Source organism: Arvicanthis niloticus, chromosome 12 (genome assembly GCF_011762505.2).
Source record: "Arvicanthis niloticus isolate mArvNil1 chromosome 12, mArvNil1.pat.X, whole genome shotgun sequence".
Taxonomy (NCBI): domain Eukaryota; kingdom Metazoa; phylum Chordata; class Mammalia; order Rodentia; family Muridae; genus Arvicanthis; species Arvicanthis niloticus.
In genome coordinates this window covers 56,878,867-56,902,851 of record NC_047669.1, presented here as the reverse complement: position 1 = coordinate 56,902,851, position 23,985 = coordinate 56,878,867, and the positions used below count along the sequence as shown (strand labels likewise).

The window sequence follows — 23,985 nt, the reverse complement described above, 5'->3', positions numbered from 1 at the left end:
TCTGTGGTTGGTGCCATAAAAAAAAGGAAGGCTAGCCAGTGATGAAAAGGGGCAGGCTTGTTGACTTCAGTCCTTGCCAGGACCAGAGAAAATGTTGACAAGCAATATATTTAAGGAAGCTATTTTAGGTTTTTAAAATCCCAGGCCAGACTCTCAATCATAAGGAAGTCTAGGAGAAAGAGTCAACAACAAAAGTACATTTGTGACATGGGTATTTTACCATCTCCAAGATGAAAAGCCCAGCAGTCCTGTGTACAGGGACATGATGAGCTTCAAATCCTGGAACTATGGATAAAGATGAAAACAACTGTCTAAGACATTGACGTAGCTGTAAAAAATTTAGTAAAATGTAGCAAGACAATCTCTTGTATCTTATACAATGCATGTATCATGTACGTTTGGAATAAAATTTTCAGGATTTGTTTAGATTCATGCTTCATTAATAAAGCCAAAAAAAGACTGAAACCAAAGGAGATCATTAGAAACACAAAGGCTTCTGTATATTTACTAGTGCTATGGTTTATAGGAAATGGCAGTTTATAGGCATCTTTTAAATCCTCGTGTGCTCATAAAACAAATGTTTCCTGAGTAAGGCAGAATATTGCTTGTGAATTGACTATGATCCCAAAATTCACTCGCCTACAATTGTATGAAACGGAAAACAGATTTTCAATGGAATCAGTGTTGAATGTGGTTCTTGGTTACCCTCTCAATGGTCCACAAAGTTGTTTAGATCAGCACCCAGAGGTCTATGGACCAATAAAATGTCACTTCTGAGTTTTGCAAACCTTATCATTGCTGATTTTGTAAGAAAAAGTGTTCTTGACATGAGAATTTGCTTATGTGTTAGTGTGTTCACTCTGGCTTATTTCAAATCACCATGGAAGTATAAAGTAAACAAACAACAAAACTCTAAGTGTTTTACAACACAGACCTTCTGCTCTATAAAACTAGATTTTATAGAAAAAAAAATGACTTATTCTTCAGTAGTTCTTATTGGGTCACAAAAAAGGAATGCCTTACAGGGACATGCATGAAGAGTTTTGTTGACTCATTGGAAGATGAATCTTAACCTCTCAAACTGTTTCTCTTACCTTTATGTCTCATGTCAACCCAAAGCTTCAGAACACGATCACTGCACCAACTTGAATCTTTCAGAACAGGCTAGAGATGTGATGTATGGTTGCCTCTGTTTTGATAACTGTTGGAGACAGGAAGACCTCCAGCTTTTCACTTGGAGACGTTACTTCCTGTGATCTCTGTGTTGAAGGAGTCACTCCCAGAGTTGTTTCTTCCATTTCTTTCTCTCTCTCATTCCACTGGATCACAGGACTAGCCTCTCTGCACCGTAGTCTGTGCTCAAGCCCTTGATGTGTGTTAAAAGTTAAAGGTTTTAGAGGGAAGGAAAAACTGATATGATTATAATAAATCTTTGCAATAAAAATGTATTTTTACAAAGTTAAAGTCTTTCATTGCAAACAAGAACCAATGGAACAAGAAGAGAAGAGAAAAAAATATAAACAGGTAGAAAATAGTATTGCTGACCTACTTGGATTTTTGAAATATTTTAATATTTTGGTTTAACACATAGGAATGCACATTGTATATTAAGGCTAACCTGTATTGTGCTCTACTGTGTTCACTGCTAAATGCCATTTATATTGTGCTTATTGTGGAGCGAGCATGCAAGATGGTCAACACCCTTTGTGCCATGCAATGAAGATTTCCCTCTTCATCTGGTGATGATTTTCCATCTACTCAGATGTAACCCTGTTTCTCCTAATCTGTGAATAGTTGAGTTTCTCTACACCTGTCTGTGCTGCCTCTTAATCACTTGGCTATTTTAATCTCCCTTGAAAATCACAGCTACCCGATTGCTTCAAATGTATAATTTTCTCTTGAACCCTTTTTCAGAGCTTCTGATGTGTTTATCAGTCTGGCGACTTGACAACATCTCTACTCTTCTCATACAGGGTCTTCTTATCCTACTGCTCCATCAGAGCCTATCTTTGCAAATATATCTGCGTTTCATGAAATTCTCAGTCCAATGACCCCCGTGACAATCTCATTTCTTCTTTTTCTCTTATCGTCTTTATGTAATTACTGAGCCCAGGGTGTCCTCTCCTAAACACCACTGTAGATCCATTTTCTCTCTTCTGATTATGTGTCACCATCCCAATCAACATCACTATATCTATTCCTTGGAATTCCAAATATCTCGTTTCATAGTCTGTCCAGGACCATTTTCGGCCTTCCTTATGCTGTACTAATTGGAGTTATTCTGTGACCTCATTGTAATCTGCAAGGCCCTGAATGACCACAGTGCTGCTCCTTTCTTGCCCTTTCTTCTTCCTTTTGAATGATATTCTTTCTGTGCTTGAACTTGGTCCTTCCACTAAGCAGTTTGTGGTTTCTTTATCCTTGGATAATTCCTTATCTGTAGAACTCAACTCAGATCCCATATATCAGGCCTTTCAGGAGAGATCTGACAAAGCAAGAAGCCCAAACATTTTCTATCATGATTGTAGCCAAACAAAAGAAACAAACAAACAACAACAACAACAACAAAAAAAAACAAACAAGTATGTGAAAAATCTATTTGTCTTACTAGAAAGATAAGATTGTTTAATAGAGGTCTATATTTTCTCAAATAATCATTATTCTGACTGTCCTTTTGTCACTATGAGATGTGACAATTAGGCAAGAAACAGTTTCCGAGCAACTGCACATGTATAAAAATTTCACCCATACTATTTAATGATTTTAGAATAGATATGGCCATTTTCTCATATATACCTGAGGAAATCTATATGCTCAACAAAATTAGTTATAAATTAATATATCTATGTATATTAAGTTAAATTTTCTTCGTATATTGGACATTATATGATATAATAATTGCAAGCTTTATTATTTCATATTAAGAAACTAATATAATAAAAAATGCCTTTTTATATGTAGTACTAAGAAATGTAAAAAGAAACTGATGTTCTGGAGAAATTTACATTTTAAGACATCTATGTTCTAAAGACAATTCTGAATGGAGACAATTTCCAAAGAGTTTCCCATGCAAGTTCCAGGTATCAAGCTCTAATCCCATGCTAACTAGCCAAACAACTGATACTAATTATACTCAGACTTGGTAGTGCATCCTTTTAGCACTATTGATCTACTAAAAAAAATGAAAGTAAACTAAGAAAACACCAGTCTCAACACCAAAGGGATGATATATCGATTCTCTCTGACAGTGCTTCATCTCCCCAGCAGCGTACACATGCAATTCAGAGCTGCGAAGAATTAAACAGTGCAGACACAGGTCTTGAGAGAAACCAAGTAGGAAGATTAAGGGGGACCATGAAAGGGAACCTAGCTTAAAGCTTTCCTGATAGGCATTCATCAAGAAATTCTATAATCAAATGTGCAAAAACACCAACACCGTCACTTAAATATTTAATGGGGGGAAAACTACCTTAGGGTCTTAGGGAGACTCTGAGGAAATTAACACTCATCTCCCTAAGAAGGACTTCATAAGGAATTTAGAAAATGAAGACGTCGTATGAACTCAGTCATTCTCTCATTTCACATAGGACTTCTTCTGTGTTGGAGATTCATTTTCATCTTCTTTCCTTGTTTTAAATACTTAACAGAACTCAAATGTCCCAAGTTCCAAATTTTATTCCGAAACCTGCCACTTGGCCTTGTTGTGCAACCCAATGGTTAACCTATGTAATCTGTTAGGAACAAAGTTTATGTTTGCTTTTAGATTGTTTTCAGATTTGGACTTGAATAATTATGTGTTCTCTCAAATAAAACACAACAATTAGCAGAAACCATATAAAGACATCATGGCTTTTTTTTTTTTCCACTGTTGATCTCTTTCCAGACAGAGTAGATTAGTTAGTTCGTAATTAGATTAGTTCCTTGCAAAATTTCACTTTTGAATCTTGTTTTGTTTGTTTGTTTGTTTGTTTTCTTTCATTAACTTGATCATAGTATATATACTCCTAAGTTTGGGTTTAATTCTCAGGCTAATATTTTTCTGCAGCCTTGTCTTGTGTAGGGGAGTTAAGGTGTATGCTTTAAATTCTAGTTATGGTTCTACAATATCTGTCTTGTATCATTTGCAAGTTTCCTTACACTTTAGATCTAATACTCAGATATACCATGCTGAGCTGATGAGAGGTTGTGAGACTGGGGAAATATTTTCTGGCATAATCACAAAATAGTAATTCATCAGGTTGTCAGCTTTTCTATGCCGTGGAATAAAAATTAACAAGCTATAGTAAAATATATGCATATGAAGGAATACGTTTGGATAACCGTATGTATGGCATTAGGATACCAAAGGAGACTAATTGTGCCATTAAAGTGTGTAATTTTTTTTCGTTCTTTTTTTCCTTTATCTCCAGGTTTCATTTTCTGGGACTTGTTACGTTTTAGGAGGAAAACTAAGTGCCAGCCTATGTCAACATTGCTACTGTAAAAATACTCTGTTTTATGAATTATTCAAGTTAGCATGTCTTGGGGGATTTTGAGTATTCTAATATGGTCAGATGTGACCTTCTGCAATGAGATGAAAGAAATAGAAACTAATTTATATATAGATATACTTTATTAAAAATTATATTTAAAATCATAGGTCAAAAATCAAAATGTACACACACATACACAAAGAAAGAGAAAGAGAGAGAAAGGGGAGAGAGGAGAGAGCAAAAACAATTTTTTATTTGGATGTTGGTTTTGATTTGAAAACACTTTGAATATATAATTAAATGAATAACAAAGAATCTACAGTGACATAGTTCAGAGTCTATAGCTGACAGTCAAAAAGCACAGTAGCTATGTGAAAAATCTTCTGCACATTCAGGCTTTGTTTATACAACTGAGTTCATTGATAATAAAAGTGAACCCTCAAAAATAAAGACTCAGGCAGTTGTACACACATGGTTTTCTCTTGTGTGTTGTGTGTACCCCTTACCTGACTCAGGTCTACAAAAGGATCATTAGAAGGCAATTGTATGTAGCAGAAAACAATGTGCAGATTCTGAATGCTTAGCAAAATTCAACCTTTGTCATTTATATTTATTTCATGAACAATGTTTCTTTCTAAACCATTGAAGTAGCACTGTCTCTGCAATACCATAAACTCAACTCATCATTCACTCAGTCAGCAGTGAAATTAACATTTAATAGTGTATTAATTTTTCAAAAATTTCAATTTTTCATTCAAAATATGTTATGAAAAGAATTTGCAACACTTGAATTAACTCAAAATATTTTTGTTTTATAATAAAACCTGGATTCAGGGATTGAAATTTCTATGTCTCTTAGATTGTATATTTATAATCTTGAATAGTATTTGAAGGTATAAGTTATTTAAATAGAGTTAGTGATAAAATGTATAATATTAATTATAGCCTCTACAAGTTAACAAATTTTAAATATCTTTTAAATCTAATTTTTAATTGTTTCTTGTTTGTGCTTACTGATAAAAAATTTTTATAGACATGGAAAATAATTTAAGTTTACTGAGTGAAATGAAACTAGAAATGTCATTTATTATATCATTCACTAAAATTTAGGAATAAACTTTACAAATGAATATGATGTCACCATCAAGTTTACTGAGTGAAATGAAACTAGAAATGTCATTTATTATATCATTCACTAAAATTTAGGAATAAACTTTACAAATGAATATGATGTCACCATCAAGTTATGAATTAGTAATTAACTTCTTCCTCAAATTTCTTCCTTAAAAAAGGGAAAAAAAGAAAGGAAAAGATTCTTCAAATACGGCTAATAATAAACGATGACAGGCTTATGCAAATGAACATACCCTGCCCTCTGGCCAGGTCATTCTTATTTTGAATACTTAAATACTTTCAGGCCAGTGTTAAATTGGTCCTCTGTCCACTTACTACATTATGCAAAACTAGTATCCTAAGTACAATATTTTAGTTGAGTAATAAGGATCGATGCTTCATAGCAAATTAAAACATCTTTAGCTTTAAATTTATTGTGCATATGTACTTTGAAATACACCAGTATCTGCTCTGGCTTTATTAATTAGCTTTTCTGTTTGAGATTTCAGTTCACTCAGAATATCTCACTCCTCCTTTCTTTGCTCAGTTTTAGTCACGAATTATTTGGCCAGACACAGGGATACTCTTCTCCTCTTTTGGCCTGTTCTCCCCTTTCTTCTCTCTGATATTTTTTTTTTTTTAATTTTCTTTCTTCCCTCTCTGTGTCTCTTTATGAATCTAGATGAGGATATCAAAGGGCAATACATAAGCTCACAACTGATCAAAGTGAGGAGAATAAGTATCATTGAATGGGTTGGTTATAAATAAAACATCTAACCCCTACACACACACACAAACACACTATGGCTCAGGGGCCTTAGAAACTCATGGAAAAGGAGATGGGAAGATTATAAGAGACAGACAGGGCTCAAGGACAAGTACATTATCTTCTGGACATGACAAGACCATTCCCTGCATAAGAGCTGTAAAAGAGCAAGCCAACTTCCAACAGATATGCACAGTTGTCATGTATGATTGTAATGTCAGGAGATGCCTTTGCTATTTACTAAGCTCAACCAGGATAGCAGTTGTATTCACACATTTCCAATTCATAAATCTGAATTGCCTTACTTTTCTCCTTCATTATTTACATGGAATACTTCTTTTTTTTTTTTAGAAAAATTAAAATTAGAAAGTGGTGGGTGTGTCACTTCAGTGTGATACATCTCTTGCATATTACTGATATAGTCTGATGTTTTTTCTCAAGCATCCCTTGTAAGGTTCATTGGTGGATGACCAACACATTAGCAGACAGATGGGTTCTGAAATCCAACACTAGCCTTTCTGCTAATAGTACAAAAGATATATTACAAATAGTTACGTTTTGGTTAATTGAAAGGAAACTTTTGTAGTGAACACTAAGACTATTAATTGGTTGCAGTGAGTTTAAAATATAATAGTTAATAACTTTCACCTATCTATAATTCAGTAGGATATAAGCTAAAACATTGTATTCTTGCAAAATATATCCTATCCCAAATATTGAACTCCTTTGAGTTTAAATACTTAAATATATATTTAACAATGACCCTATAGTATAAAACTGATTTTTTTATTTTACAAAGTTTGAACTGTGAAAATAAAATATTGCATTAGAGTAACAAGAATCAATGCTTTATAACAACTTCAAACAGCTTTAATATTAAGTTTATCATATACATGTACTTTGAAACTTCAATGAATACTTCTGTTTAAATACATTGGCTTTTCTTTTTCAGGTTTGAGCTGAGTTAAATGATTGTTGAAACTACAAATAGTTTTATATTTCATAGTTAAAGATTTCATAAAATACAGGCATTTTTTGGTCATTTTAAGAAAATAAAGATATACTCTTTATTAAATTGTCTAATTATACTGTCCTGAAAAAGGAATAGTATTTCTTAACAATGACCAGTGGTTTTGCAAATTTTAAATATCAAGGAGAGCTTTCATTTTAAATAAGCAAAATATGAATTCCATTTGAAACTCTGTCTGATGTACTACATAGATGAAATAATTAACAAGGATGACATGCAGTAATTGGGTCTGTAACTCCAATTACCCTAAGGCATTGACTCATTTAGACTTACGCCTTTACTCATCAGGATTGCTAGATGAGCATTTCTGGAGAAATAAATCCAGTGTACCTTGCTTTGAATTCACTCTTCTCCCCTGTAAAGAGCCTGCAAGAAATCATTGAATTATTTGCTAATTGTGAGCAAAATTTGTATTGATTTTTTTTGTCTCTCTCTACCTAATGTCAATGACACCATACTTCAGGTCACTGAATACTTTCCCAGCCCTATCTACTTGTCGCAGATCCACTTGTTTAGATGAAATTGTGACATGAAAGTCTCAAATACAGGTGCAAGCACAGATAATATGACTGCACAGGGACTTCTTAACATTTTCTTCATACTTCTTCATTTCTTATAGTAATGTCATATAATGTAGATCGTGTTGTGTAGTTTGAAACCAATAATGATTTGAAAGGATATTAATGGTATTGTAATATAACTCTGTTTGGACCCTATTTAGATGTTGACTATGACCCTCCAGGTATGATACCACACAAATGCAAATCTAAAATGGCCACCTATACATGTTCAAACTCAACTTTATGCATGTAGATATTAAAAACGTACATATTATTTCTAGTAAACTAAATGTTTTCAATGTACATAATTTATAACACACTAGCAGAGTATTTTAAATTGAAGATGCCTGTCTGTTCTCTGCTCTGATTCCCTAAATTGTTGTTCAGTGAGTTTTACTGAATTTATTGAAATACAGCTACAGGAAAAAAAATACTTCACATCCACACAGCAGGATTTTACATGAAAAATTTCCTTCCTTTCATAGCCCCTAAATAGTTGTTAAACCAATGTACCTCATCTTTGACATCTGTTTGAGCAGAATGAATCCATTTTGAATCCCCAAATCACTTTCCCTATGACAGAATGCAGTCAATGAAGCAAAATTGTTTGGGGGATATTAAGAAGTGAAAACAAGCCAATCAGCTGCTATTTAATTTTCTGGAGAGTCAAGTTGTTTAAGGAAGAATGACATCAGAGTCTGATAAAAGAAATCCTGTTTATAAACCACCACTATTTAGAGGATATTCTTTCAAGTATACTGAGTTCGTTGAGACTGTATCCCACAATGTTTCATAGCGACAGCCAGTAATAGCCGGATGCTTTGTAAACATCTAGGTAGTTCATGAATGTGTGCTTCCTATGCATAGCAACAAGGCACAATTAATAGGGCTGAACAGTGCATTCATTTGCTGGTATTTCATGTCTATGTGTTATAGTTTCAAAGTGTTTGTTTGCTTGTGCTTTCTGTATTGTTTTGTTTTTACAGACACACAGAGACCCACCCCTCCCTAGTGAAACTTCTGTTTCATCCTTGACTTGACCATGAAGGCTGTTAAAAGGTGGAGTTTATTGAAAGTTTTGTGTTTGGAAGTGTGAGCCTAGAAAAGATTGAATCTGTTCTTACAGGGTATCCTCAGTTAGTTGTTCTTTTAAGAGGATTGTTATAAACGTGAACAATTGGCCCATCCCCAGATCCTGTGGCTTCCTCCTTGGCGATACTCTTCCGGCACAGGCACTTACAATTAAGATACCATCTACCTAGGGCCCTTAACAGTGCCAAGCTGATGCTGATGCCAAGGCTCTGAGCATCTGGCATCAATAACATCTTCAAGAACAGTTCCAACTCTACTCCAGCTGAACTTAAGTTCAACTGTTGAAGCCACAAAAAATAAATTAATAATATACCACCTGAGAGAATATCCATTTCTTAGGTTCATGTTTTCCTGTCCACTAACAACTAAGAGGTTTTTCTTCTGTGTCACTATTGAGGAGTGGATGCTTATTCCACCAACATTAGGGAAACTTTGAAGACAGAAAGGTTCATGTGATGAGTCTCATGCAGTAACCCAGGTTGGCCTGGAAGTTAGTATGTAAGTCATCCTCCCTCAGACTCCCTTGTGCTGGGATTACACATATAAATCACCATACATGGCTAAAATTATAGTTTTTATATACTATATTAAACTTATCACCCTGGGCTTCTCTATGTATGTATGTATGTATGTATGTATGTATGTATGTATGTATCTATGTATGTGTATGTATGCATACCTCTGTGTGTATATGCCTATATATAAGACTTGTATGTATGAGGGATGTGAGCATGTTAATCCTATTCTGTACTGCTGAGCTGCATACATAGCCCTGCTAATGAGCTTTTAATTAGTCCTTCTCCATGATGTTCCCCCTTACAATATGTGTGAGTTCAGAGACAACGGAGCTGATGTTGATGACACCAAACCTGATACCCTGGGTTAGATTCCAAGGACCTATATGGTGGAAAAAGAGAAATGATTCTCCCATGTGGTCCTCAGAGCTCCACTTGCATAAAAATGGCAGTCATGCATAACACACACACACACACACACACAAAGAAAGAGTATAATAACAAAATATAATGCTAACTTTTACAAACCTCTAGTTATCAAATGAAAGTTAAACCCACAACACTTTCCTGTATCTTAGAAAGTTTGCTGAATAAGCCACCACCCCCACCTCTAGTGGATTTATGTCAGGTATTTCATTGCAGCAACATAAATGTAAGTAGAACAGGTAGACAGATAGGGAGTTGGCAAATGTTTTTTGGGCTCTGGAGGGAATAACACAATTTGCTGTCATTCTGTAAGTTTGAGATATATTACAGACATGACCCCTGTTTAGCCAAACATGTATTAATTTTTATCATAAATGGGTCCCTTTTGGTTGTGTTTTATTCAACAAAGGGAAGAAAGAAATCTGTGTCTTTTATTCAAATCTCCATCTAGCCATGTTTCCATTAGAGTTCACGGAGAAACGACTCATAAAACCAACCATTTTATGCATCAGGTGACAGGTTTTGACAGAAACAGCACTGCAGCTTTTGCAGTATGGTACATTTTCAATGCTTCAACTGTGTGATTAGGTGTGCTTCGTATGACTTCCACGTGCTTAGCTTGCAAAATCTGAGTTTATTTATACAAAATTATTCAAGTGAAAAAAGTGGTGTGTCTCCCAGTGAACAGTCGGGCCTTGATGGGGTGTGGGGAATCGCCTAGCATTTTATTACCAGGAGAACCAGGCTATATTAACAGCAAGGCAAAAGTCTTTGTGGGAAGCATTACAGGCCTCTTACATGTAACTGATCCTAAAATAAAAACAGAGAACCTCACCACTTTTGTAAGGATCTTTTCTGTTTCAGCTAATATTTCAGCTCTGGGTAAAATTAAAATTACCAAGCCTCTATAAAGAGCAAAAAATTCTGAGAGTTCTTTGTATGCCTGAGTCTTTGGTTTGTCCATATGACACATACCTGACTGTGAATATGGAGATACATTTTATGCACTGTACTTTGGGAGACTTTTCAATGGGTATGTTATAAAGTTTGCAGTTTCTTATCTAGACTTGAGTATCCGTTGGGTAGGTTGTTTAAATCTTTGTTCAATTTTCTGTGAATAAGATGGGTCAGTTCATCTCTACCATTGTCAAAACATATGAAGAATACTACTAATACTTCAGAAGCCACTTTCTAGTAAGGTGTGTGAAAAGTGTGTGGTTTATTAGCCAACGTCCAAGATTTTCATGGCTAAGATATATGATCTCTTGAAATTCACTTTTTGAAACTCAAACCATACATCTTTGAAACGCTTAATACTCTCATGAAAAGTGAAAAATTCAGAGATTATTTCTTCACTGTGGTACCCATGGAGTGGCAGTGTCTTTTCGTATGATAATCATTACTAATAGAACTGACACGGTTAATAACTATTTACTTTTCCTCCTTAGATACAATTAGCATATATTTTTAAAAAAATATTCTTTTCAGTTACTTGTTCCTATGGCTTTTGATTTGTGAATATAAGGACAACAGATTATGTAGAATAATTCTAAAGCCTACACTCTTCAGAAATGTTGCAGATGTGCCGGGGATATTAATAAGCTAAAACAAGGTAAAGCACAGGCAGGGAAAGGCAAATCTCATTTCTTTAGCCTATATTTAAATCCAGTTATTAATATACTCAGAGACATGTAAGCCTAGGTACAAGAGAACTAAAATGAAGCTTTAATCAAAATGCTGAGTTAGACATTTATTGAACTCATGTTTGAAACTATAACAAGCTCTGTCCCCTGAGAGAGGAGGAAGAAAGTAAAGAGAAACCCTAGCAGGTATTCTGCTACAGAGCTGAAAAATAGGTGTGGGGATTGGATTTGAAGGAGAGAGGGAGAGTAAAGATATGGATTTGGCTCAACAGTTTTCCTGGCTTCTCTGGCAGGGTTGACTCCGATTCTCATGAATAACTGCTAGAATTAGGGGCTGGGAAGAAAATGGGATGAGAGGTGAGGAAAGTGAGAAGACGTGTGCATTCCACTTGAGATGGGTACAGAGGACAGGCCACCACAGCATGTCTGATACAGAGGTGGAAATGAGACAAGGGTCTTGGATCCTGAGAAGATTTAGAGCTAAAGACCTACAATTATGCTACCAGCCTCCCTGGATGGAATGAGCTAGCTCTCTTTTCACAGGCTTTTAAGAACCATCCCATAGCCATGCTTCTGCTTCTCACCTGTGGTTCTTGTATGTCAGAATGTTGGAAACAAGAAAAAAAAAAAATCCCACAGGGTCCTCTATACTTGGGCTCGGGACTGCTTCCTAAGCTGCTATTATAATTACTGCTTAAAGTGTGATGTACATGATATTTATTAAATGAAGAAAGGAGAAGATAACTGTAGCATCTCATGCTTTGAAATTTAAATATCCTACTGCATCAGTCACTATGGCATATTTAAATCCCTTCTCACTATACCCCTACCCACGTTTTCCTTTTAAAGTTTCCCTTTCCTCTTCCCTATACTGCCCCAATTTAAAAAAAAAAATAAGAAACAAAATATAACAGCAACAAAAAAACCAAAACTCACTGAGTTAAGCTTTAAGAAGGAAATAATTTTAATTAGGGAAAAACAATACTAAACAATCCTGTAATTTGAATCATTCACAAAATATCACTCTCCTTTGTTGTCATTAGAATAGTAAACCAGTTTGCTATATATGAGAACTGAGGGTGCATTGGATAACAGATTTTAAATACTATTTCGTTATTCTTTTGAAATCATTATTTTGTGAAAATTTATCTTATCTTTAAATTTTGATGAGTTAATCATAGTTAATGTTTCAACTGTGTATCCTGACCATAGATAATATGTCTCTGAGTAAAACAGACAGCATGCTACTTCTTAGGGTATACTATTTTAGCAATAGAATGAAGAATAAATTACATTAAAAATAGATATTTCTGTGATTAACTGTTCCCATTTGAAAAACTACAATATAACAACATGTACCTTTAGAGATGGTTGCTGGGGGCGAGAATTGAGATGGGTGTGCATGCTGCTGGGTATGTGTTTGGAGTTCAGAAGACAACTTGGTTGAGGCAATCTCTCCTTCCTCCTTTATATGAGCTCACTCTGTGGATGGAACCCGCCACTCCTGGAATTAACTTTTAACTCATGTTGTTCTGCCTACAAGACAAGCATTTTACTAGGGATTTTTCCCCAACCCATCAAAAGTGATTTTCAAAAAGAAAAAAAAAAAACCTTAGTTGAATATTTAATATTATTTCTAGAAATAAAATTGAAGGACAACAGACACACCAGACACACGTTCATAGAACTTTTCTTTATGGCTTGGCCTCAGAATTGGTACGTTAGTTCAGAAACTCTGCCATCTCCTTGGATAACATAATCTAATTTTGTATCACCCATTATTCATTGTTAACACTTCTAAAGCACATCTGTAGCTTAGACATTGAAGATATATAATGTAAGTATACTTATACACATACATATCATATTTAATATTACCACTTAGAAAATTTTATTACCAAGAAGACTTATGGATAACTTACTTTATCTTCTCATTTGTCTAAGATGATTTACCACTTTACCTGTTAAAACCGCTCAAAGTTTGGAAAGAATATTCTAAACTAAAAATATCATACATACCCTAGCAAAAACTATTTCCTACTATCACATACTTAATATTTACTAATCTTGTGTTTTATTTTAGTGGTAGATAATAAATATAGCCAAGTGGCCCCTTATATAATGGGATGACACAGTAATCATGGACGTATAGTCTGACTTTTTTTATTTGATTATAATATAAATTATATACCATCCCCACAAATTAATTGCACTTGTATTCAACATTCATCAATAGTTTTTCATGATTGTTTATTTCTACTAAAGGATATATTAGAAAGAATTGCAGACAACTTTTTCTTACACTGTTTATATGAGGTGAATTTTAAGTAATTATACATGTCCTACTATCAAGGAATCCTTATATTGAAGTGTGTAAACTTTAGTTACTATGCCAGATTAATTCTGAAATTTATTAGTACTTTCCATTACTTCTGCAAATTAATAAATGTTTTCATTTTAGTCATTTAGTCAGTATGTCCCACTAGATATCTACATCCTAGAAAACAAAGCCAATGTTGTATTTGCCATTATTTCTTAGGGTCTTTTGGAGTGCATGGCATGGGATGGTTCTTTAACAATCATTTTGATTAATTTTGAGTAATTAATTACTCAAATCAAAGATTAAAACCAAACTGACTTTTATGTAACATGAGCTTTCATGAAGTAAACTGTAGTCACTAGAGGGTCAATTAGAAATATCTTAAGTATCTCACAAATGCATTTCGTTCTTTTATACTGTTTGTCCAATCAGCTCATGTGATATGTATTCTCCCTTCCCTTCAGTTGGTAGAACTAGATTCAATCCCCTCATAAAAATAAAACACGAGGAGAAGCAGGAGGAGGAGGAGGAGACATTGATGGTGGTAGAGGAGGAGGAGGAGGAAGAGGAATGTAAAAATTTTTAATTAGGTCTTTCAAATAATGTAATTGCAGAATATTGTTCCTTTGTGATATAAATATCCACTGGTACATTCCTTTTGTGTTTTTAATCTTGTCCATCACAATGATGTGTTCGTCACTTGTCCTCTGTTACTTACCAATATAAACATAATTGTCTTTGAGAAAGAAGGTAAGCATTTAATTTGGGGTTTTGCCATTTTATTTTCCTGGCTTTGGTCTTGCTAAATGTAGCTGTCTCTGGCCAGCACCATCTTTCCATATTTGTCCATTGTCATCACATGGGTCATGATCCGATCCTAGGTTAAACCACAAACTTCCTTACAATTAAGCTTCTTGAATCCAAGCCAGGAGACAAGGACCTTTTTTGTTTACTTATTCCAACATATGTTGAGGCAGGAAACTGTAAATATTTAATTTCCTATTTACTCTGTGATGTTCTGAACCTGCTGTCGCTTTGTCTCTATACTATTGCCTTGTCTCTGTAGAGAAGCACTTTCATCCATAGTATATCTGACTTATAACACTTTACAGCTTCGAAATTGAACAGGCATTTCCTTTCAATGTTTTCTTCACACTGAAATATGTTCAATATGAATTATTTAAAAACATGAGGTTTTTAATTGCAGTTAATTTCATTTAATTTGTGTTTTATATTCTCCATTTGTAATTATTTATATTACTTTTTAAATATTACTTTTTTCACCAATCATTTTCAGTAGATGCTGATATAGTACTAATATGCTGGAGAGGTGTATAGTTCATCATACATTAGGCCACTTACCTTCTCTTGATAAGATGCACATTCCTAAACCCTGGTTCCATAAGTAATTAAGTCTGCCATCACCTGATTGAGTAAAAGTGACTTAAAACTAGGAGGTAGCAAGAGTAAATGGATGAGTAATTCACTGTTGCTGATATAAAGTAGATATTTTTATTCACTGCCTACTTTGAAAGATAACATAATCTAAGGAGACCAGAAAGAAGAATGAGAATGTACTGGTTATAGAAGAAGCAGCCAATTTACCTGCTGTTACAATGAGTGGAGTCGCCACAGTAATTAGCAAAGCTGATACACTTGATTAATGACAGGGCCTTTTCTCAGTTCGTTGAAAAGAGACACTGGATTATTATATCAAATGTGAAACATTGTTGGGAACTTGCTATAGAAAAAAAAATTTTTTTTGCAGATATACCAGAAATAAGAACAGGGAAAAGATGTGTAGGAACAATTAAAACACAAAAACAAAAATCACATCACTAAAATAGTCTGGTCATAGCTGACATTGTTAACAACAAATGGTTATGCCTGCAATTGAAATAGATGTTTATAGAAAAGAAGCAAGAGAAATGGTAGGTGATAAACTTGAGTAATTCAATAGATATCATTGTAAATCAAGAAGGATATAATCCCAGCCAGAAAAGATCATGGTTTTGAGGCCTACTTGATGTTCATATTGTGAAGAAAGAGGAAGAGGGGAGGGGGAAAGAGGAGGAAAGGAAGGAAGGGAGAAGGAGAGGAAAGAGGAGGAAAGAAAGAGGGAGAGGACAAGGAGGATGACGAAAAAGAAAACTTTGATTTAAATGAATAGAAAATGCCATCAATAAAAGCATTAATGCCCATATATTTCCACACATGTGAGTATATTTGCCACTTTTCTTGTTTCTCTTTATAAGTTTCCTTAAGCTTCATAAAAGAACGAAGTTTCTTTAATGAGCTATTCATGAATTTGCTTCAATATGAAAGCAAATCTGTATTTCTTTTCCTCGTATTCAAGTAAAAGCAAGCACGGGCAAGGAGGCTGTGTCTTTTTGTGGTGGAGAGCTAAAGAAATGATTCAGACAAGATTTTTCATCCTCACCCTGAATTCTGAGCATCTGATTTCAATAAAATCATATCATAATATTAAAGCATACTGTATATGATACTACAGGTACTAGTAAATAGTATGTGACTGGGTGTCCACTAGTAGGATGCAATCCTATTGGAAGCACTATCAGTAAATTTTTTTCATAGTTTGGGACAGAAGGCAAATACAATGAAAACATGGAGATCCAAAACTAAAACTAAACAAGACAAGCAGCCTAGAGACCAGGTGCATGACTATTTGTGTTTCTTTGGTGGGTATGTGGACAGTCTTGGGAAAGACCAACTAACAGCTATCTACATGGAAATATGTTTAGGATGTTTCCACAAAAGCATGAAAAGCTACACGATTGGCTGAAAGCTGTGTGTGGAATTCTCATTCTGTTCTGATTCAAGGTTGTGTTTTAATGGGCCAAAGGGAGAAATAAAGTGACAAACGCAAAAAGGGGAGAAAGCAAGCAAACCTCATTTCAATGATCCAAGGCAACAGCCCAAGTGGAAAATCTAAAGTGCCAGATGGAGCTCTTCCGAAGTATGATGTAAGGAACTTAGCTGGAATGACTGGGCTGGTTTTAATTCTGCCAGACTTCCTATTTCATCATAAGACATCAGGCAGGAGTGTGCTCCCTGAAGACTAGACATGAAGGGTTCGTGAGGGCAAATGGGGAAAGGGGATAACATCTGAAATGTAAATAAATAAAATATCCAATAAAAAAAAGATTCTGCCCGTGGGTGTATTTTCTTGTCTCATCATCAAATGAAACTCTTGGTTACTATCAGAATGTGGTGACAGAAGGAATGCTGGGAAACTCTGTATTTGAGCATCAAACTCCACACTTCCACACAATGCACATTGCTCGATGTGAAGAGTTTTAATAGATGTTTGTTGCTCTTACAGATAACCCTTGGTACCTACCCTGCACTGAGTAGAGATCACATCTCCCTCTACCCTTGGTAGAGTCCAGCACACACCATTGCCATGTCTGTGCCATCTGCAAGGCTAATTAGCCCTGTTTGAGTAGCCCTTGATGACACTCTCTAGGAAGACAATTAAAGATGGCACAGGGTGGGCTGAACTGCGTTTAATAACCAAAAACATAGATAACAGGCATTTGGTGAAGAAATAAGAAAACTGTGAGGAACAGCTTATTTATGCTTTTCCAGAAACCATATTTATTTTTATGTTTTTCTTCCCAGTTTTCTTTGTTGTTTTTGTTTCTATGACTTTCTAAGATTTTAAACTTTTTTTTTTTTTTTTTTTTAGATTTTTCATGTCCAGTGTTATATAACATTAGGATCAGGTACATACCTAAACATTGCAAGCTATGGAAATATTTTAGTAATTCAAACTACAAGGAAGAAAAACTGCCGTCAGGTACATAGCTAAACATTGCATGCTATGAAAATATTTTAGTAATTTAAACTACAAAAAAGAAAAAAACATGCTGTAAGATTAGGACCAATGAGATGTTGGATTAAGAAAGAGAAAAATTTAAAAATGACTCGGAGTTTTACAGTAGCCAAAAGAATTATGGAAAGTAGTACAAATCACAGTTGTGTGGGCTAAAGAATCATACATTAAACCACAACAGGGCTTATAACAGCAAAACGGAACAGGGTCATGCTGATCACTAACATATACTTTGGCTTCTGTTCTTTCTTTCTTATGAAAATATGTACTGTACAGAATTAAACTCATATTAGAAATTTATTCAAATATGAAAGTAGTTCATCATGCATTTTGAATTAAAATTAGATTTAGCCTGATGTTCAAATCACCCTCTCACAGAAGGGTGGAATAACTGATTATAATGAAGGCTGTAGTTACCAAGTTAGATTATCTTTAATATACTTTGATTATTCAGTTACAGATTCATAACATATATTCACTTCACCTAATTGCCCATCATAATATTATAAAGTGTTTTTTAGAATAAAAAAAATATCTATTTTAAGCCTTGGCTCCCAGTCATTCATATTAAGAAAATAATATTAGGACTCCTGAAATGTATTTCTTTTCATTCATAAGATTTTCTGTCTTACAAAACTATTATTGTATTTCCTTAACATTTTAGGTGGGAAAATATGGACACGTAATAGACATGTGTCTATTTCATCCACTGGGAAATTAAGATATTTTAAAAATCATGTTCAGTACATGGTCTTTCAATGATTCTATTTTAAATGATAAGGAAACAAATATTTAAATTTCTAGAACAATATGGACAATATGTTAATCAAAGACATTTCTCATGTGTTGAGTGAGGAAAACTTGTAAGTACAGGGCAAATTTCTTCTATTTGGATGCATATTAAGTAACTCTATCACTTTTAATAACACAAACTGAAATTTGTTATTCATCTTATTTCAGTAAATACATTTTTTTATGTCTGCTACATGTTAAGAATGGCTATCTCATGTTTGGGAATTTAACAGTTAAAAAAACTGAAATTTCTTTCTTTGTATCTGAAGTTAACTTCTATTCTACTTAAGGAAGCTAGGTAGTGAGCCAAAATGCCAAACAAAAATAATTGTACAGAATAACAAGTTACATGCAGCAGAGGAAAAACAAAACACAGGATGTGATATATTGTTCTTGCTTCTTCTTTAGATTCTGGAACTTTGAAAATGTAATCAGAGGCAAAAGTAATTTGGGAATTGAGATTTTACTGACAGGAAGTGGAAAGGAAAGATTGATTGGACAAATTATGTTCTAGGCTGACTGAAAAGGAGAGAAAGAGGATCCAAAAGTCACTTGTCTTGCTGGAAGAGAAAGCATCCTATACAGGAGGGAGAATGGATGGAGAAAGAAGCAGGAGGGATAGTTACTATATAGTGTGCAGACACATCTCAAAATGAACTCTAGGGTAGCAGACATTCTAATATTTATTCCAATGTTCTGAGGAATGCTGTGCAAACTTTTACAGAGAAGCTTAACTAGACACGTTCAATAAACATTTGCTGTGCTAAGAATATAGGAAGATCCAGACTCAAAATAAGAGTTTTAAGTCAACTGCTGTACATCAGATGTAGTGGTGTCTTAAATGAGATAAAAAGAACAGAGGCAAAGAGAAGAATCTGGATGCATGACACCATCAGAGAGAGGTTCTTGTTAAAGTACCATCTGATATAGGTATGTGTATCAATGTGTAAGAAAATCACTTTTATTAATTGAAAAATTAAACATGAAACCCTGCTGTCAAAAATAACAGATCGTTATAAAATTAAAATGAAGTAAAGCTGCTTAATATTGAGAAGTATTGAACATACACGGTGGAACTTTGTATTGTGCAAATGCATAGGTCACTGTATATTCCTTACATAATACTATGGTAATGAAGCTGTCTCCTTTTATGTGTTTAAATGAATTTTAACAAATGGTTTCACGAGATCACTTTATCACAAACTCAAAGACTAAAAGACAAAATTCAACGTATTGGACAAGAGGAAGACTCATGTAGCATTCATTTTACTATTTAAGATAAACTATAAAGCATTTTATAGATCTGACATCAACTATCCTCATCCTATTAAATAACCATATTAAGACATGCAATGATGTCAAACTTAATCTGCACACATGTGCATCATTTTACTTCTTTTTACGTATGTTTGGTTTTGAGATATTATCTTGTGTATGTTAGGTTGCCTAGAACTTCATAGGTAGACAAGGCTGGTCTTGCACTCCTTGCTATCCTGGCTCCTCTTCCAGTGTGCTGAGATGACAGGAATGTAGTACCCACCCTAGTGCTTTAAAAACTTTCTTTAAGTAAAAAAAAAATAGCAAATATTTGCTTTCCGTTTGAAACTATATAAATAAAAATATAGTAATATCAAAGGGAAACAGTAACTTTTCCATAATCTTTTTCAAGGACCGTTCTATGTATTTTAGAGAAAACTCCCTTGATAAACTTTCCAATGGTGATAAGCTGTTATAATTTAAAGAGGTCACTTATATTTTCATTTGCATACTTTAAGTGCATTCACAGGTCCCGGTATATAAACAGGGGAGAAGAAAAACATTTTTATACATAAACATCCTATTTAAGAACGTGTCTGTTGATAGTATACATCTGTGATGTTTCAAGTCTTTCTCATGTTTACCAGGCTGAACCCTTTCACTGTGGGTTGTTGACTAGATCCTCCTTTGCAACACTAGGAAACAAATCTCTGCAATGTGATCCTGCTATCTCAGTATCCTGCTTTTTTTCTGTTGTCTACTAATAGAGACCTTTTGCTGATGTTAAATGAAATGAACTTAACAAGAACTCTTATAATTTTACGTTCTGCCTTATAAAATGAACATAATAAATAAAAGGCATCCTGATCAGGCTTCTGGGTAGGTTTTCCACTGCCATAAAGCTGTTTTATTGCCTTCTATAAAGAATGGACCAACTATTCTGTAAAGTTACATTTTGTCCCACCAAGTGACATTTGGAAGAAGTTTGTCACAGCTCTGTGGCTTAAAGCCAGCTGGGAGAAATGATTTTAAAACATTCTTAGTCAATACATTTTTCCATTTAAGTGTTGTATTTCTGCAACATCAAATGCGTATATTTATAATTAATAAATTCATTTACAAGATTTAGCAGTTAAAAAAAGAAGGCAAAACAGATGTGGTTCATCATTTGCTCTCATTCTTTGTTTCCAGTATTTTTATTTCTCCAATGGAATGTGTTATTACTGTTTCTTCAGTTTGTTCTTGTTTTATGTACATGCAAGCACATTCCTTCTTGTTTATTTTCTTCTTGCCCATTATTAACAAATATTCACCTCCCATATTGAGACTCACTCTCCTAAATAGTCATGTCTGACAACATGTCTCTTCTTTCTATTTTTTCTCAGATAATCTAAACTTTTCCTGGTTGTGGTTTCAGACTTATAGATAAAAAATTTCCTAAACATCTAAACATATGATAAAAAGACAATTTCTCTTTAAAATATTTCAAACTCACAAAGTGTTCTAAAATTTGTTCTCATTCAGTTGAATGTACAGTTAATAGTTATCACAAAAACAAAAGTGAATAGTTGAATAATAAAGTATTTCTTTTACCTAACATTAATAGCTACAACCAGAACTGTTTGAAAGTAAAATGATAAATATAAAATCTATCAGGTATCAGTTAACCAAGGTTAAATTAAATACTGCTTATCATATTAAATAGCCTTCTCATAACTTCATAGGGAAAAGCTATACTTTTGGTAAAAGGAACTACTGAAATTCTGTTTCTTTAGTGCCTTACAATGTAAGTAGTCATCTGAATGTCCTTGACTTAAAATTATATTATATACATAAATGAAAGTTCTCATAATAGTGATTTGTAGTAATTATCATGTTCTATTAGTAATTGCATGATATTTGGAGAAAAATCAAACCTGAAGTGTATCCACAGCTGAACCTCAACAACTCTGTCCTTTAGACATGTCTGCCACTTCATCTTTGATCTCTCAGTCCTAAAGCTCAATGTAAAATAACTAAGTGTCTGCTTCTGCCTTTAGAAATTATCTACTTTCAAGGGAAAATGATATCATCATTCAACTCATAGGTCATGATGAAGATGTTTTATTTCAGAAGAAATGAATACTTTTCCCTTCAGCTACTTGAGATTAGAACGCAAATGAGATATTAGCATTTTTAGAGAGCTATTAAAGGGAACACAGGAGAAAGGTTAACGTTTGGTACAGGAAAATGTTCAACCTTGCAAATTATGCTTACTGGTCAATTGTAACAATGCACATGGTATTATAATTTACCTTAAATGAAAATAATGAATGTTTGGTAGGACTCTCGGTAAATCTTCATCAGGTTTGATGATGGCCTATATCACTGCTTCTCAACATCCTAATGCTGTGACCCATTAAAATTGTCCCTCAATTTGTAGTGACCCTTAACTATAAAATTATTTCCATTTACTACTTGATAATTGTATTTCTGCTATGGTTGTTGTAATATAAACATTAATGTTTTCCCACTGTCTTAGTCAACCCCTAAGAAATGGTCATTGGACCCCCAAAAGAGTCCCACAGGTTGAGAACCAAAATTCTAGATGAACGAATTATAAGTACTTTGTAAGTCAAGGTAGATATCCCCTCATAGAAAGTTAGTTACTCTAAGGAAGAAGTAAGCAGCTCTGTTTCTTTTCTGTCTCATTTTTGTGAGTGGATATGTAGTAAGTCCTGAGGCTGCATGTACCAAGGGAGTTAAGATATGGCAAGTAAGCAAAGTAGGCAAAAGTGTTTACTTCCTTATTGCTGAGGTCATACTCTGTGATTAAATGGTTATCCGTTCTCTCATGCATAGCCAAAGAAGAGGTGGCTTTTTAAAGAGTACTCATTCATACATTATTATTATTATTATTATTATTATTATTATTATTATTATTATTATTACTACCTCTCTTGTTCTGGTGTGCATACGGTCTGTACAAAGGCACATATGCAAGCATGTGCACATGCAGGTCAGAGGGAAAATTTGTGTAGCTGGTTCTTTTCTTCTACCCTTGGAGAAGTCAAGTAACTTTTCTCATTCCCTGCCTTCTAGAGGGGCGCCTTTTCAGATTCCCAAAACATATGGATGGGGTGTTTTGCAGACAGTCAAGCTGACCAAGTTCCTTTCCACATAGAGACTTAGCAAGCAAAGGCTGCAAAGAGTGGCCTCCCTGGGAGTGCATGCAGCCTGTTGCCTAGGCAGGTAGCCTAAGATAACTTATAGACAATTTTCTGGAAGTTAGTCACATCTGTTCTCTCAATGCTGTCTTCAGTCTAGGCTCCAGACAGGCATAAATGATATGTTGGAAAGCCAAGGGCAAAGTGGCCCAGGGCATTGTGTCTCTCCACACAAAGCTGCAAAATAAGGAACTTGTGATTGAGCACAGCTTAAAGATGCCAGATAATCCACATTTTAAAGAAGTGGGCCTACACCAAGTTGAATTCAGGTAAATTTGCAGGGCTATCCCTGATGGTTGGGAGGCAAGTAGATACCCATTTGTGGTCCCCTGAGCAAGTTGGGCCTAAACTCTTGAGGGCTACGCCTGTGCTGTACTATATCTCACCAAATTATGTTCAGTAATAAATCTCACATTCAGAAAAAAAAAAAAAAACAGGAACAGCTTTTTAATTAAACACCATTTATTTATTTATTTATTTATTTATTTATTTTTACATACTTAATTACTTTTGTAAAAACACATGGCACTTTCTTTGGGGCACTGAGCACACCTTATGCTTTTAGAAGGCAACATTTGTGTCTAGTATCAGTTTGCTTTTCACAGAATAAAGGGGGAGGCTTTTGGGGAGGGTGGACCTACCATCAATAAAGCAAAAAATTCTGCTTTTCCTAGGTAAACAAAAGTTGTCAAGCACATTGTGTTTCAGTCACTCCAGCGACGTACTATCAGTTTTCTGGAATAATTCAAGTATGGTCTTGTAGACATCAGCATTCATAAAAAGTGCTGAGCTGCGCTCCGCGCTTTCTCTTCTGGTTAGCTGTCAAAACACAGTGATGTTTGGGGGGATTTCCTGGAGACGAGGAACAAGACTGCTGCCTGTTAACAGTGGCATTCAGAAATCATTTGGTTGGTGGAAGAAAAAAAAAGTGTCCATA

General features: G+C 34.5%; 1 protein-coding gene and 1 non-coding gene across 18 annotated transcripts in view; both read left to right on the top strand.

Annotated features, from left to right (window-relative positions):
- Robo2 (roundabout guidance receptor 2) overlaps positions 1-23,985 on the top strand; it is a 1,463,572-nt gene that overhangs the window by 1,278,698 nt on the left and 160,889 nt on the right. The gene's annotated exons all lie outside the window — the stretch shown is intronic.
- LOC117718387 (small nucleolar RNA SNORA70) lies at positions 22,967-23,100 on the top strand. Its single transcript, XR_004608069.1, has one exon. It is a non-coding gene; the product is annotated as a small nucleolar RNA SNORA70 (small nucleolar RNA).